Raw genomic sequence first — 12,013 nt, forward strand, 5'->3', positions numbered from 1 at the left:
GATATACGACATATACATCTAGGTGGGCCCACAGTCATGCCTGACGAACTCGGTCAGGTCCCAACGTACTTCATCCGCGTCCGACATAAATATCCAGGGCATCGAAATAAAAACTTCCCCCGCGGATCTTTATTTTGCCGGTGCATTAGACGATTCCTTATGTTGGGATATTGAAGCCGCACGGTACACACTCCATCCAGCGCCACGTATGCGTGTATAAGGTGCCCCTGCGATCAGGGCCGCACGGTGTTGGGTGAGCAGTGATAGGGGTTGTCCTTCCCAGTCCAATCCTAAACAACGCAAAAAACTAGTAGTAGATTTGTGGGTCCACCGTAGTGCGAGCATATCATCCAACCCGTTCAGCGTGCTTACTCCACTATGAAAATAGGACACCCCAGACAAAAGTTCAACTAAAGCATTAGGTGGGCGTCACTTGTATTTGGATGCGTTTGGTCCATTTTCTATTGTTTTTCACGGTGTGGATCAGCTGCTGATTCTGTTAGCCTCATGTTTTTATTCTCCAATTTTAAGGTGGAGTGGCCTTAAAATTAACTGTATTTATGGTGCAAGGTGTGTTTAGGAGCTTGGACGGAAATAGGGTGCTAAAAGCATGGAATTAACGCTCAGAATTCACCAAGGCAAGGGACGGACTCCATGGGACCAAAATCAACGGATGAATGGAGCTAATTGCCCAGAACCATCATAGTGGAACCCACCTGAGTTGGGTGTGCATAGTGCATAAGTGCACTAGCCGTCTATGGCAACGAGCCTCCTTCCTAAAAATGAAAACTCCGTTTTCGTTCCAGCGTGCGTAACAAGGACTTACGCTGTGATCTTTGTGGGCCAACACCGTGCATCAAAGGTCCGATCTGGACCGTCCATGAGACTCACAAGGTCCCTCTCAGCCACGCCTAGGTGACAGAATTGAATAAGATAATAAAGATTGGTTTTTCAACCGTTCAAAAGCGGAATGGACGGTAGAGCAGAAAATCTGGTGGAACGCATCAAAAGCAATCCAAAAGCAGTCACTTCCTACTGAAATTTCGAGTAGATTCTAATGGACGGCATGGATTTCCCATTAGAATTCGATCATGGGGCCCTCTGACACCACCGACTCAAAACGAAAATTTCCATTTCTTCTGGTGTGAAATAAAGCACCGTTTGATCTGTAGTGGGGCTCCATTATGGTCAAAATGCTCAATCTGAGCCGTCCATCATGTAGAGTGGCTCGATTTAATCAAACCCATGTTGACCTTGTGCACTCATGCACGCACACGTGCCGGTTTCAACAGTTACAAACGGACAACTCTGCACAGATTGCAGCTTGATTACTACCTTCAGTCACGTCAATAACATTCCAAAACCACCCATATCTTGCTGAAATTTCGTGTACAATCCAATGAATGGATTGGATCTTGTGAGAAATTCCAAGAAATAGGTCCCACCAACGTCCAGCGTCAGTCAGCAGGCGCTGCTGCGCACGTTGCTACGTAAGCTTACGCACGTCACTGACTGACCTCCACCGACACAGCCTTGGCTATAAAAGGAGAAGAAAGGGAGAGGGAAGGAGACCCGATTGTGGACGAATACAAGAGAGATTTTTTTTTAGTTTTTCTGTTTTTCTTTTCTTTTCTTTTTAGAATTAGTTAATCATGTTTGTGGTTAGCTAACCTCTTAACTAGGGCTAAGAGGTGAAGCTTGTGGTGTGATGGGTAGTGTTCCACTGGTTTGATTCTTGTTATGAACTGATTTGATTCTGGTTTGATTATTAAGGAATGCCTTTAGTTGTTAATGGTTTGTTGTAACTGAAATTACAATAGATCTGCGATGGCTTAAGTATTTCCTTTTCCTCTTTGTGATTATGAAGTTAGGAAGCTCTGTTGTTTACTATCGTCTCCTGGGCATGGTTAGATGACGGCACCCTTCCTACTATTCATACATCTCTCAGATTGAAGTAGATTGATTTAATTCTGTTATTTGCTTTGTCTCATGGGCATGGTTTTGTGATGAAATCCATTCTAATTTACTTCAATCTTATCTATTTAAAACTAGATCAAAAGACGTTCAGATTTGATTTTCAGGTTATATCTTCCAATTGGATGAAGATGGGACTCAAAATCCAGTTGAGTTCATGAATCGACCATAGATATCCCTGATCTCTACAAGTGGATCCTCTGAATCCCTAGTTTCCTTCCTCTAAATTCCTTAAGTTTTATATTAGTATTTCACCATTATTCCCTAAATTTCCTTTGACTTAAATTTCATCTTAATCTAGTTCTAGTTCTATTTAGTTCTAGACTACGTACAGGTTTCAGTCCCTTGGGATTCGACCTCGGTCTCACCGAGTTTATTACTACATCAAAACCCTATACTTGGGGAGTGAACATGGACCAGCTACTGATTCTGTTAGCCTCATTTTTTTATTCTCCAATTTTAAGGCGGAGTGGCCTTAAAATTAGAGAATGTCATTTATAAGTAAAAAATGCTCTCTACACGTATGCAAAACAAACTCTTGAGAGCGTTTTTTTGTCATTAGGTAAAGTACATATGGTGATGCCTGCAGTAATGCGAAGTGACGTAGGGATGAACATGATGAGTATGATCACCATCTTCCTCAAGGATAACTACATTGAATCCACAGAGCTTCTCTAGACTCCTCATGGAGACTTCTTGAATTCATGAGAAAAAAAAAAGTAAGAAAATAAAAATAATACTCTAAAAAATTCAAAAATTGATTGATGATTGTAATAAACAAGTCTACAATCCTTTAAATATGGATACCAAGTCTCCGAGGAAGTTTTGGAATTAAATTACAACTAAAACTCCCTAAAATTTGTAACTTACTATAAATAGTAAATTTATTATTTAAAGTAAGTATCCTATTTGACTTGACCATATTATTTTCCTAATTATTCTAAGAACTTTTCATGTTGAACACAATTCCTAAAGCCCAACAGATGAAGAGTTACAATTAAACCAAAACTTATTAAAAATAGTAAAAATAGAAATAAACAGGGAATTCGACCGTCAATCTGATGGAATCTCGCAAATTCAGCATGGGTAACCCGAAATAGCCAGGTTAGTTGGCTAAAGTAGCTTGTCCTACCCCAAAATCCTATATGTTACGTCGAGTAACTCATTTCGGTTTGTGAGATATGCATGTTCTAAGGTTTGCGTTGAGGACATTTGTTTAATAAGTGACATAGTTGGTCACAGCGATAACAATTGTTTGGCCTTGGCTAAACGTAAGGATTTAGAATCCTACTCAAGCCCGCTATTGTGGGTGCTACATATTGAGGCCTAGATGGGCCGATCCCAGTGTCATGATTTGCGATTGCAGGAGGATGGGGATGTCCTCCTACTGATTCTTTTCCTCATGCCAACACTGAATCCTGCGTAGGGGTCCGAGTTGAAAGATAAGGCCGAGTAAGAGAATTCTTACATGTTGCGTTTCTCCATTCAAATGGTAGACCCGAGTACGAAGAACACCCGATAAAAGAAGTCAGGGTCATCCAATCACCTTGTTTGCATATGTGTCCTTTGTATGTGATGGGTGATTGTCATTTGCTCTCTATGGCGTACCCCATTAGACAAGTCGCACAATTGTTTTGGTTTTTTTTATGTAGGTAATCTTGATTGTACAAATTGGATGGTCTGAATTTTGCACTCACATGAAAGGATGCTGGGATATTAGGCAGAGCTCACTGTGATATTTGTGAGAAATCCACTTCATCCATGCATTCTGCAAGCTCATCTTACAATGTGATAAAAAATGATCAACTCAAGTGGGATGAAGGAGATGAAAAATTAAGGAAAGAAATGCCTACAAACTTACCTAAGCTCCACCTTGCTTTTTTTATTTTTTTGTTAGCATGTTAGCACACATACGGTCAGTTCACGACCAGGGAATCGATGCCAATACCTCGGTGTTGAAACGAGGTATCTTTCACTCAATCTACCACTGAAGCTATGTATCAGGGTGTTAAGCTCCACCTTGGTGATTATATGCCATCCAAACCTTTTATAAGGCCATTCTCACCGGAATAAAGTTTAAAAACAAAACACCTTAGCCTGATATAAAACTTTTGCGCTCATATGAATGTTTCAACGGTTATCATTGAATTCATACTTTTTCCTCTCATGTGACCCACTGGAGTCTTATATCTGCCTCGTCTTTTTTTTCATGTAGTAAAATAGGCTCGAAAAACGGATGGACGGAGTGGATTTCTTAAAACATCATGGTGAGCCCCACTTAGCATCCTAGCGCTCGAGCTTCCTCGTATAGGCTTTACAGGAAACCCTCGTCCCACATGCTAATTAAAATATTTGGTTCGACCAGTCGTTCTCATCTCCACATGTCGCATATTCCACTGCATCGGGGAAGTGACTTTGGCTTTTATTTCCTTTCTTAGGTCACCCGTGACATCAACGTCCCTCCATACTAATCTTTTTAAAAGCGAGTATAGGCATCCTTACACATTCACGTGAAACCCTACATACATGGATCAAATGTACATCAATCTTAACAATCTGGACCGTAGATCCCATTATGGATGAGTCATATAATCTGAAACTACCCGAATCTGGTGAACCAAACCGTTTTATTGGTCACCATCACATGAACAATATAAGCAGAAAACAATAAAACTATTGACAAATGATGATTATTAGATGTTAGGGTCATCCAATTAGTCGAGCTTGTTCCCAGCTACAGTGGGACCCATGATTTGAACCCTTTGGTTTGATGTACATGAATGTGAGCTAGGTCCCATCAACCCTGGGATCCATGATTAGGAATATTTAGATTGATGTACATGAATGCCACGTATACCAGGTAGTGAAGATGGTCAAAGTTTGTGCAGTTTGCTCTAGTAATATAGGGCTGTCAGGGGTACTAGACCTGAGGCGGTACCACATGTACATGTTAACATTAACAGTAGCAATCTAATTTCTCGGATTCATTTTGGTGTACCCTTTCCGTGGATTCAATGATCAAGAAGTGACATGTGTTGTCGCACATAAAAAATAGCATGCAAAAGATTTTCTGAGATATTCGTAACAATTTCTATATAATCACAATTGGCCCTCAACTGTATATTAAATGTTATTTAATGACAAGGTGCAGGTAATAAGTTTAAAAGAAAGAAAGCTATGGAGAGAAGAGGAACATCTATAAGAAAATAAAAAGATACAAAGATTTAGAAAATTACCGTGATAACAATTCTACCACTAATTGAACTAAAGAACATAGATAAATGCAGTGCATTTGCAAGGCAAAAAAGGTTATAAATAGAAGGGAAACTAATATAACAAATCGTATCATATCAATCAAACAAACCAATCAAATCATCCTTCAATTATCTTGTAATTTATCTTTCATTTTCATAGCTTTGCTCTTTCTTATGAGTAGTCATAATCAATTAGCTCTAATCTTAGTCTACACTTATACACTGGACTTTTATCTCAATATAAGCATTTCTTTATTTAGAAAAAAAAATCTTACGGTTGCGCCTCGATCGACTTAATATATTTCTTTTTTGTTTAACAACAACCGAGTATTAGAAAAGCCTTTTCATATGAAAGGGAAAGCGGAATCCATTTTCAGAGAAAGAATCCAACCCTCCAAATATTGCCTAAACACTTTATAAAACAACTTGCAAGTGACTGAATAGGCGACCGATCTTCTCAAATCTCGGTCATATACGATCGCAATCAGTATATATGTGTGTTTGGGGTCAAGTTGTTCGATTGGAATTGAGCCGCACAATCAGTTTTAGCATACCTGCCCGCACCACACGTGAAAAACATCCAAACCAAAAAAAAAAAGTGTTAAACAATTTTTAGCACGCCAAATGGGACCAAACTACTTAGTTGTCATAAAAAGCCGATATATTCAAGTATCATTGTGTTGTAAAACATGAGACGAAAGAGTGATTACATTACTTCTACCGCTCATGAACCTCAATCCCTTAAGGAAGAGTTGCAGGCACAACCAGCACCTGAGTTGTTGCCAAACCCAACACCCAGTTCTTTAAACCTAGATAGGGCATGCATCCTCATCACGACTGACCCTTTAGAGATAGTGTCTACTGGGTTATGTGAAATGCAAATGGCTATTCAACATATTATTGAACAGTCACTAAGTTAGGTTGAACAATCTCGAAATCAGGATGAAACCTTTAATAAATAGATGGTTAGTCAAGCTAAGAGCATAAATAGGATGATGGCCATCATTACTAAACGAATGCCTAGTGTACATTAGAAAATTGTGCCTCAGCTTGTTGTTAAAGCAAGCTCTATCGGGAATTTGGCACTAATAATGCCTAAATATTGCATATTTATCCCCTATTTGGCATTGCTTTTATCGTATACATCTAGTTAATTAATCCTAATTATGTGTGTTTCATGTGCAATGAGAGATTTGAAGTCCAAGACCAAATATAACTTAGAAGTGAGGGTTTAAAGCTAAAAAATAATCAATAGTGTAGTGATTAAAGATTTAAGAGCTCAATAAATGATGATCTAGCGTATTTGAGCACGTGAACCAAAGAAAATTAAGAGGAAGCCGAAGAAAGCTTGGTTCCAATAGAAGTCCTGATTATGCATATTTTTTATACTCCAAGATACCACTGAAAAATTCTTTCATAAGTGCAACTAGGTTCCAAGGTAACAAGATTCTCTTAGTTGGGTCATTGACTTAGTTGACTCAAAGCAACTCATGATGAATTAAGCTAAGCCAATCATTTTTGTGAAAACTTAAAATTATTTTATTTGTAGAAGTTAAAAAGAGTTTGACATTAGCTGTAATTAAAAAAAAAAAAAAAAAAAAATTTGCATTTTGAAATTATGACCTTACTTAAGGAACCAAGCATGTATAACTGATATAGAGCAGGTCGCGGACACTTTCATGTCCAAGATGGACAAGAGAAGGCCTGATCGGAGGTGAAAGTGATCAGGACCGCCAGAACCCTAAAACAGACATGTCTCGCAAACCGGAATGAGTTATTTGATATACTATATATGATTTTGATGTAGAGCGGGTCGTAGACAGTTTCATGGCCAAGACGGATCAGAAAAGGCCCGATCGACGACAGAAGTGATTCGGACCGTCGGACCTTAAATCGGGCGTATCTCGCAATCCGGAATGAGTTACCTGACATAAAATATATGATTTTGGGGTAGAATGAGCTACTTTAACCAACCAACCTCACTACACCGGGTTACGCAGCCCGGAATTGCGAAAAATCCCTGAATCGACGGTCGTTTCCCTACTTTAATTTCGTTTTTACTATAAATAGTAAGTTTTAGTTTGATTATAACTCTTCATCCGTCAGGCTTTAGGAGTTGCATCCAACGTGAAAAGAGCTTAGAATAATTAGGGGAACAGTTTGGTGAAGCCAAATAGGACACTTACTATTTTTGGCTGAAAACCTTGCGCACTAGTAGACATCATGACCGTCTATAAATAGTAAGTTTACTATTTATAGTAAGTCGCGGATTCTAGGAGTTTTAGTTGTAATTTGATTTTGATTTCTTTCTCATTGCTTGGTACCCCTATTTAAAGGGTTGTAAACTCGTTTTTAGTCATCAATTAATCAATTTCGAATTTCTTAGAATTTATTTCTATTTTTCTGCTTTCTTTCCTCGTGGACTCGAAAGTCTCTGTGAGGAGTCCAGAGAAGCTCCGTGGATTCGGAGTAGTTATCCTCATCACGTTCATCCTTGCGTCAGATTTTGAGGTAGGATAAGCTACTTTAGCCACCCAATCCGCTACGTTGGGTTGCCCTCACCGAATTTGCAAGATCCCATATAATTGATGGTCGGAAGTCTATTTTAATTTCTTTTTGACTATTTATAGTAAGTTTTAATTTGATCATAACTCTTGATCCTTTGAGCTTTAGGAGTCGTGCCCAACATGGAAAGGGCTTAGAAAAATTAGGAGAATAACGTAGTTAAGGCTAAATTGAACACTTATTATTTTTGGTTGAAAACCATGAAATCTAGTAGGAATCATGATCGTCTACAAATAGTAAGTTTACTACTTATAGTAAGTCACATTTTCAGGGAGTTCGAGTTGGAGTTTGATTCTGAAACTTCTTCCTAGGTTTGCTATCACTATTTAAAGGGTTGTAAATTCATTTTTTTTAAATCATCAATCAATTATTTTTCGAATTTATTTCTATTATCCTATTTTTTCTTGTGGATTCAAGAAATCTCTGTGAGGAGTTCAAATAAACTTTGTGGATTCAGAGTAATTATCCCCTTGAGGAAGATAGTGATCCATGTTCATCCCTGTGTCAATAACTATTATACATGGCTGCATTTTTTGTTATTTTAGCTAGTTGAAATGATTCTAATATTTATAAATATTTTAAATATATATAGGCCATTGTGTATTTTTTAATTAACTATTAAATATCAAATTGTGGTCAAATGATGACTTTGGTCAAGTCTTCGAGTTGAACCAGCTGGACTTTTGAGTTGGGATGAGTTTTCAGTGTTTTGAGCTAATGGTCTTTTTCTGGAGTCCTTTACAGCCTCGTCCATGGAAGTTTATTTACTAGGTTTTGATTGTATGTAATGTTTTGTTGCATTGGAAATCAGTTAATGTAAAACAGGCAGGTCTTTGCTACCCTTTACGCTTGTTTGTCAGGAGTTGCATGATAAAACCTCATTTTGCTTTGCAACCATTATTCTTTATGATTATGGGCTTTGCTTGGAGGAAAGCAATTTTTATGGTTGTTACTGTATCTTTGGAATTGTGTGTTGCAATTACTTTCAAGCTGCCCTTGGATTTTGTTTGCAAACCAGAATTGTCAATTTGGTGGATGAATTGTTACATTGTTGCTATGTTTGGATGCAAATGTGAATTGAAAAATGGCAAGTCTATCCAGATTTTTATTTGATTGCTTACTGTTGGCGTTTGTTGTAAAAGAGAAGAATCAGTTTCGGATGATGAATCATAGCAAACTGCCAGGTTTCGAATGTTGTAAAACAGAAGTAGAGTGCTCGGTGTAATCATCTCGCTGGGTAACGTTCTTCAGGGTCCGGCCTCTGCCCGGTTGCCTGCTGTTTGTTTGCTAGTTTGAGGGAGCCTGGCTGCCAGCTTTGGAGTTTCTTCTGGTTTGGAGCGGCTGGTAGTGGTTGGAGCAGTTTTGGAATCTGCTGCTGCTCTGGTTTCTCCTCTGTTTCAGCTCTGGTTATTCATTTTATCTTCGCCAGTTTTAGTTCCGCTGACTGATGCGGATTTCTCGGTTTTCTCTGCATTTATGTGGAGCCCCTCTGGATGCTATTGCTTCTGGTATCGGTGCTTCCATATGTTGCTGCCGCGCTGATAGGTCCAGCCAGTTTTCGTTTTTCTCTGTCTCTCTGTTTAGCCATGTGTAGGGGTTTGATATGATAGGCAGGGCCCGGATCTTTTTGTTGGGGCCTGCCCGATTGGCTGTATATCCCTGTTTTCATATTTATAGATCGGGTGGATCATCCTCCACCATCCTTAAAAAAATAATAATAAAAAAATAAAAAATAAAAAATAAAAATCATAGCAAACTATATCTTTTGGCTGCTAACTACTAAAATACTAAGCATTCTCCGCCAATTCCTAAACACCGTTGTGTCATCCACAGTACACGTAGTGTAGTGTAATTGTACATCCAAACAAACCGTCCAAATTGTGGACCCTCTATCCTTTAAAATTGTAGCCATAAAAGGAAATGGTCAGTTGTTTTCTAACTGATTTATATGCTTCCAATATTAGATCCATCCCACAAGCTGGGTGGACCAGATTCTTTCAGGAAAAGTATAGAAGGTCAGAAAAACCTGATGGATGGATTGGGTGTCAAACCTATGCGTAGGCCTGGCCATGGGATGGGCGCTATTGCCTTGATCTGGTCGGAGTCTATTAAATTTTTAAAATTTTCTGGCCCAGGCCTCGCCCACTGCCCATAACTGTGCCATGTTGGCACGTGTGACGTGTACAATGTCCGCTTAGCAAAGCTCATATTATTATAGTTGTTATTATTATTATTAGGGATTTTTATAAATTAGTACCTCATTACTATGCTATTTACATCTGGGTACCCTTTTTGTCGAAACAGTCCAGAGCATAATATAAAGGGAATTGCCGGAATTGCCAGAAGCTTGGTAACTGTGGTTAGCTGGTGGTTAGTTTCATACACTTTCAACTTCTTCACAAGTTAGATATCATCAAGTGAGAGAAGTCATATGATTCTAGTGTAGCTGTTTGGTTATTGCACGATTTTATACACTTTCAACTCTAGTATAAGATTTTGTTAGTGTTTACTGCTGGTTGTTTACTCTATTTTTCTTAAAATGGATAGTTTAGCATGTTCCAATAGACTACCCAAGTGAACAGCTCCACGTGACTCAGATATGCTTGCTTACCTTTATACTGTGATTTTGATTTCTATAGATATTTTACAACTTTTTACAATCCATGCATTTGAACAGTCATGTATGCCTTCATATTATGATTTTGTTGTGAGTAGATATGCTATTACGTGCAACAAATTCAAAATAGCAAATTTAAAAGTTGTTTTATTTTTATGTTAAACTTTACCGATGGACCAAATCTGTTGCTACTATCAGAATTGTATATCAATAGATTTCAAGTTCAAACACTTTGCAAAGGATTGTAAGTCCAAGCGAATAGGACTTGCAGAAAGAATCGACAGGGCCTCAATGATGACGATGACTCGGACGGATGATCGTCGAACACAAATTTCTCCCACTCTGAATGGTCAAGTTCCCAAAGTGACACCACAGCCCAAGAAAGAGTGGATTCTACTTCCCAAGCCTAGCTCCTAGAAAGGGAGGTTTAATTCCCCTCCACCTGGAAAGAAAGAATCTTTCAATGTGCCTACTTTCCTAATCCACTTGCTTTTTTTTACTTGACTTTCCCTTCTTTTGGAATTAGAAATCTTAGAATATAAGCTTGAAATGCGAAGTCCGAGAGATAGTCTTACCTGGAAGCACGACACATATATTCTATATTCTTAAGCCAAATAAACCAAATGCTTCTCCAGCTCTCGCAAGAATTGTATGGGAGTCATCCATGGATGGACTCTCCGAATGACCGTACCAGGGAATTCTACCACACTTCATGCAACTATGGTTGTTGATCCTGTTTTCACTTATCCGAAGAATAGCAACAGACCATATCTATTGCTCATTAGTTTTTGGAGTTTTCGAGAGACTTTTAATTTTTACGGCAGATACGATCCGTTGTTTTTTGGGCATCAGATCTGTCAATTATTATTATTATTTTTTTGACGGACCCTATCCGTCGTTTAGCTTTTATGACAACAAAATTCAATGGACGAAGTCCATCGTCAACTGCATTTTATGACGAATTTGGTCCGTCATTCTTTTGCCGTTTTGAGATAAAATTCCATAATTTGAAGTTATTTTTACCCATGAACTTCTCCATTTCAAAATTCACATTCAAAACCCTCGATTCCATGCTTCAGATTCAATCGAAAAACCCAACTAACTCTCCGATACCACTTGTTGAGAACGCAAAAGCCCTAACATGACTTGTCTAGCACAAAAGCAACTTTAGATAGAATCATACAATATAATAGGAAAATAAAAATTAAGCAACCACATATAATACAAAATTTACATGAAAAAACTACGATACCAAGCAACGAACAATCCATTATAATCAAAAAATTAAAAGAGATAAAACAACTTACAAATGAGAAATGCTAACTTCTCCCTCGAAACCCTTGAAAACGTGCTAAGTTCCTTTCGCTCATTCAGAGATTAACTCTAATCCCGTATTAACCCGGTTTATATAACCCCTGTACAAAATTAGAAACAAAAACTTGCACTTACGCATTGCACTTTGTTGCACCTTCGGTTGACCAAGACATCAACAAAATCTCTTGATCAACCGATAAAGATCTCGGTTGACTAGGAACATCACAGTGTGCTCGACCTATGAATTCCTCGTTTAACTAAACAACACTACAACATATTAAAGGCACTA

This window comes from Magnolia sinica, chromosome 8, assembly GCF_029962835.1.
Source record: "Magnolia sinica isolate HGM2019 chromosome 8, MsV1, whole genome shotgun sequence".
Classification (NCBI taxonomy): domain Eukaryota; kingdom Viridiplantae; phylum Streptophyta; class Magnoliopsida; order Magnoliales; family Magnoliaceae; genus Magnolia; species Magnolia sinica.